The 5,971-nt window shown below is 36.9% G+C and overlaps 1 long non-coding RNA gene across 2 annotated transcripts; it reads left to right on the forward strand.

The window, feature by feature from the left end:
* The first annotated feature begins 889 nt into the window (after window positions 1-889).
* LOC112886778 lies at window positions 890-5,094 on the forward strand. 2 transcript variants are annotated; one of them, XR_003227432.1, is made up of 8 exons: window positions 890-1,030; window positions 1,134-1,196; window positions 2,171-2,267; window positions 2,967-3,056; window positions 3,736-3,922; window positions 4,032-4,161; window positions 4,407-4,478; window positions 4,561-5,094. It is a non-coding gene; the product is annotated as an uncharacterized LOC112886778 (long non-coding RNA). The 2 variants fall into 2 exon arrangements; XR_003227431.1 differs by having other exon boundaries at window positions 3,736-4,161.
* The last annotated feature ends 877 nt before the right edge of the window (window positions 5,095-5,971 follow it).

Genomic DNA, 5,971 nt, shown 5'->3' on the forward strand with positions numbered 1-5,971 from the left:
CACCGGCGTTGGGGGTGAAGATAAGGATGCTCGGGTACTGTAGCTGTCTGAAACGAGCGCAATTCAGTGCAAACTCTGAACTTCAAGACCTTGATTCTCCAAATTCTGTTACTAAACTTTGAAATCGGAAAACATAAAAGTTGTATCCCTGATATTTTTATACACTGTTTCTTTCAGGAACTTCCTCATATTCAACCTTTAACATTGCCAAAAATGGCTCTGAACATGGCAGGTTCAGGCTGTTTTTCAGAGTTTCAGAGTTTAACTCAAACTGCCCAAATTTGAATTCAAATTTGAGGATTTTCCTGACACTTTCCAAAAGACTATTTGGTACCTATGTAAAACCTGAACATCCAGATTTAAATTTTTATACTTTACACAAAAATTTACTATATAAAATACCATTTTATTCTTGCCCAAAGTTGGCTATTTTCACTGTTTTGAGACTTACCAAAATCTTCTGCGTCTTTGCTGAGTTCTTGTTTTCTTCAAACTTTGAACCTTCCAAACATAATCAAGACTTCATTCAACTTCTCAAACTTTGTTCTATTGAAAATTCCATACATTACACTAACTTTTTCATGCTAACCAAAGGTTTTTCAATTATCAGCTGCTGAACATGGCTAATCAGCCATTTTCCTTCTTTCATGTCATTGAATGCACTCTCTCTCTCTCTTTTTCATTGAATTTTGAATTTCAAACTTGAAGTTTGACTTCTTGTTGACTTTTTCTGCTGTTTGACACTGTTCAGAGAGTTTGGCTTTCATATTTTTCAAATTTGAATGAATTTTGACCTCTCTTTATTCTTTTTCTCTTCATTTTCTTTTCTTTCCTCCCCTCCGGGTTTACTTAGGTTTTAACCCTTCTCATAAACAGGTGAGTTGTCACAAACACCCTCTTCCCCCTACGCGACGCGAACCGCACACTTGAAATCCCCCCCCCCCCCCTCCTCTCCTCTGATTTGGGAGCTTTTTCTATGCAGACATTAGCAGCTCGTCGTGGGGAGTGACAATAGCAGGTTTAGAGTTAGGTGAGCATCCCCCACCCTCTCGCACCACCATTTTCCGTTGCGACTTGGATTTCTGACTAAGGTTTTTGGCTTCGATCCCTTTTTGATGTGGTTTTGTTGTCAGATTGTGGTGCAAGGAGTTTTGTTGATAGCGGAAGGATCCTTACTAGAGGAAAAAGCAAACAAGGTGAGTCGAATTGATCCCTTCCCCCTTCCCCCTATTTTTTCAGCTTGTTCTCTGTGATTTTTGCAGCTACAATTTTTTTGTTCGGCTACATTTTGTTCATGGTTAGTTGGGGGATGGGGGCAGGTAGGGTACATTAGGCTGATGACTAAATAGAGAGTGAGTTCTAATGAAATTAAATCATAGTTTTGTACTGATGAAGATTTTTCGCATCTAGCTTACTGAATTTGTTGCTACTCACTTGTACATTTTAGTACTTCCGATAAACGAATTACTGCAAAAAACACTAACGAGACTGATTTTGTTAATCATTTTCGCACATTGTTCGATGATGTGTGGTTCACTTTGTACTTTTGTGTTGTGGCTGATTTTGTTGTAATGTACAAAAAGTCAAGTCCAATTTACGAAATAGCTCTACATGTGCAGATTTATTTACGTTTTTATTGCCTACTCAGATGTCCATGTTCAGGGAAATGGGTGCTGAGGGGGCTGAGTTTGTAGGAGTTTTTACTTGATGCTTGCGATTTGGCCCCTCAGCCCCGCTATCACTCTCTATTCTTTTTGTAATGTGTAGTTATTCCTAAAAACACATATAAATTACAATGCCAAAAGCACAGAGGCAGCAAAAAGGGCGTGTGACATCAGCTAACGCAGTATGTCTTGAAAATAAATCTGTCCTCTGCCAGTCTTATATGTTCATGCATTTTTCATGTAGTGGGTTCTCAATTAGGGGTTCTGCATTAGGCAATAACACCTTTTAGGTTCCGGCAAATTCATGCATTTTCATTAGGCAACTTCATTGAATATTCTTATATCTAAAGTATTTTTTATTGTCATTGTAGTACGTGGTTCTAAATTAGGCAATAACACTTTTAGCAAAAGGCAAATTCATACATTTCATTAGGCAAGTTGATTGAATCTTTTTTTACATCTAAAGCATTTCCTATTTTTTTAATTTTTTATTCAAATGTGTGAAGGTTCAAATAAACAGGGCGTGGGCTCAATTGTTTTCTGATGTTTTTGATGCAATGGGGAGTGGAAATCAAAGAGCCCTAAAGAGAGGTGCACAATAAGGTGAATCCATCTATCTGGCTTTTTTCTTCGATTTTTCCATCTTCTTTTGTTTTGAGTTGTATATATATTGGGATGTCGGGATCAGAGAGTGAGATTTTTCGTGCACGAAGATTTTGTTTATGGAAGAATCATAGGTTTTGCTTACTACATAGGTGATTGACGGGGTGAATTTGTGATGTGAGAAGTTTGGATGTCGTGGTTCAGTTAGGGTGTTACATTTCATCCACATGCAGCAGTCTAGGCTACTGCTTTCAAAAAATATGAGCAGTGAGCAGAGCATGAGTAGCAAAAGCAGTATACCACTTGAAACAGAGGGTGGACATAGGACTGGCAATGATGCAAGTGAGCATCATATTCACCAATTTTATTTTGTCACTACTTTACACTTGTCAAGTCGTGATAGTACTTCAAAGCTACAATTAGTTTTTGTTTGCTTTGGTTTAGGCACATTGTTATTCTTGATTAGAGAAAGTATTATTCTCACTATCTAAGCAATGTACTTAGATAGGCAAATTATTATTATTAGTCAAGCAAAGTTTCAATCGTCAACCACTAATCCAGGTGCATCAAAAGCACCTGGATTTCTGAGAACAAAAGGTTCCAGCTTCTAAAGAAAGACACTCCCCTCTTGATACTATTCTGCTCTATTGGAATTGTCTGCATTTGTCGTAATTTTTCTTCTCTGCTTCATGCTAACAGGATAACATGAGCTCATCACCTCTTCTTTTATTGGGTCGGCAGCAGTTTTGCCACTGCACCATCAGCAGCGTATGTCATCAGCTTGGGCAGGTAAACAGCTCAGCAATCCAGCAAGTTTTCAGATATCATTTTCATGCTATAGTGATGCAGCTGCTAGTTACATTGTTTAATCATGGTTTGCTTGCTTTTGGGCATGTGAATCCAATAGTTGTTTAGTTTATTCAGTAGAATGAATTTTAGCTCATGTGCTTTTTGTTCATCTCATTTGACCTGTCAAGTAGCTTTTACTGGTATTTTCTGTAAATGCAGGCAACTGAATCTTGACTTTGTTTAGAAAAATTGAATAACAATGAATATCTTTCTATTCCATTTTTTGTTAGACAATAACATGGCTTTGGCAATAATATAGGAGAAATTAGGCAATATTGTCCTATATAGACGGTAATGTTGGTTCCTAATAAAATTGTTTTATAGAGGCAATAATAATGGTTCCCAATAAGCAATAATATTATTCTATCTAAGCATAATAGTACACTTCATTTGAATACCTCACAATTTATTTTTTATTGGTTGCCTTTAGTAAATAGTTGACATAAAACTATCAGCAATGATTTGATGTTTCCATGTTCTGAACCATTTTATTGTATCAAGGTTATGTACCATTATCATTTTCAAAGATCTGAACCAATTTGGCATGTAAAATACTAGTTTTTATTATTATATTATTATTACGATATGTTGAACCAAAAATGTTGTTGTTCTTCTACAGATGGATGGAAAATTGGCAGATGTCGCCAAAGAAGGGCAAAAGAGATTACCGATGAACTAGCCCAACATGCTGCTATTATGGGAGAAACGGGGGAGTTGTACAATGAACGGTATTTGCACAAAGGTGATTACAGGGAAATGATAGAAATTGGAATTCAATGGGTGATGAGGTATATGGGTCATCCAAGGTATTTTCATAAGATGTTTCGGATGAGCGTCGAGATTTTTATGACACTTTATGACTTGCTAGTCTCTACCAACGGATTGACCTCTAACAACAATGTTTCATCTATTGAGTCATCGGCGACGTTCTTGTGGATTATCGGAGGACCACAATTATTTTCACAAGCTGAAAATCATTTCACTCGGTCGCTTTGGACGGTTCACATGAAGTTTTATGAAGTGTTGAAGTGTATGCGCAAGTTAGGTAAAGACAATATTATTCCGAGATATTCTACTTTTTCTACAGACCATGCAAGGGTGAGAGAGAACCGTTTTTTGCCATACTTCAAATGTGCAATTGGAGCAATATATGGTTCACATATGAAAGTGGTAATACCAATGGATGAAGTGGTTAACCATACATATAAAGTCACGGATATACATCTCAGAATGTGCTAGCAATTTGTGACTTTGACATAAGATTTACCTTTGTTGTTGCTGGTTGGCTAGGTTCTGCACATGACACGCGTATCCTCAATCATGCATTGGCAAATTTTTCTTACTTTCCCGTGCCTCCTAAAGGTATGCATGGTACATCATTTCCTTCATTTTATGTTAGTTGTACTTGTATTATTTATTTTGCCTCACTTGCTTACTTTTATAGGAAAATATTATCTTGTGGATTCGGGTTATCCAAACTGAATAGGGTATCTCGCACCTTACAAAGAAAGCACATATCACATACCCGAATTTCGGCATCGTACAGGCCCTCCTCATGGAAAGTATGAGGTGTTCAATTTCTTGCATTCGTCCCTTCGAAATGTGATTGAAAGATCTTTTGGAGTCTTGAAGCAGAAGTGGCGTACTTTGAAGAGCATGCCAAGTTTCTCACCTCATACTCAGAAGCATATAATCATGGCTTATTTTGCTTTGTATAATTTTATGTGTGATAGCAATTTGCGTGATAAGAAGTTTGAGAGATGTGATGCTGATGAGCAGTACTTGGTACCATCTATAAGTGGCACGGCACAAACATAAGGAGATGGGAGAAAAGATGTAGAGAATAAGGATACCATGAATATTATTCATGATAAGATTGCTAATGACTTGGTTAGTGCGAGAGGAGGATAGTTATGTTGAGATATATCATAATTTTATGAGCCCTTTACCTTGTGTAATTGCTACAGTTCTATTTTTGTGGACCATATGGATGAAAAACTTAAAAAATTTAATATTTTCCTTTCCAAAAGATACATTTACATGCGAAATAGTGAACATATTAGGTTTGTACGAGTATTTATAGACAGTCCCACAAACCTTCAAGGGTATTACAGGTATTTCACACACAACATATAGTTTTCCACAGCTCACAGCTGCTCTAACTAAACGGTCTTCTGCTTTTCCCACAACAGTTTTTCCACAGCCCACAGCTCACAGCAGCTTTTTTAAAAGGCACAGTCCAACCAGACACACCAATTAGGTTTTTTTGAACTTCCATTACTTACATAGTTAAATATTCTCTAATTTTTTCTTTTTTATCGTTACAATAGAGGTCACCGGAGTATTGAACATGAATGCAGATTGGAAGGCATTTTGAGTAATTAGAAGCAAATCTATTTAGCAGTTGGGGAGTACATATTTGAGTATATTTTGCAGTTCTGATTCAGATAGTTCTGCAGTGAAAAATTGCAGGCACATAAATAGACAACTTTGCAGGTTAAAAAACTGCGCTTTAAGACGCATGATGCATGACATTTATGTGTTCTTTTTTTTCTAGGGGGTTGATGCTATGTGTTCTAAAGTGCTTGACTTTTTTGTCTCTTGCCTGATATTTGTGTTCTAAGATGCTTGATGATGTAGTTTATTATTTGCCTAAACCACATACCTGCTGATGAATGGTGCCTGATTATTGCTTTGTGTTGACTCTGCTTGGGTGAAAAAAGAATTCAAATTTGCTAGGTAGTGAATTGATTGATGTTTATGATGTGTTTATGCTTCTAAGCAATTTAGAGCATGCGGTGCACCCAAGGTAACTGGGTCCCGAGGATTTTTATTTTTGTTATGCGCGCAACCAA

Source organism: Panicum hallii, chromosome 3 (assembly GCF_002211085.1).
Source record: "Panicum hallii strain FIL2 chromosome 3, PHallii_v3.1, whole genome shotgun sequence".
Taxonomy (NCBI): Eukaryota; Viridiplantae; Streptophyta; class Magnoliopsida; order Poales; family Poaceae; genus Panicum; species Panicum hallii.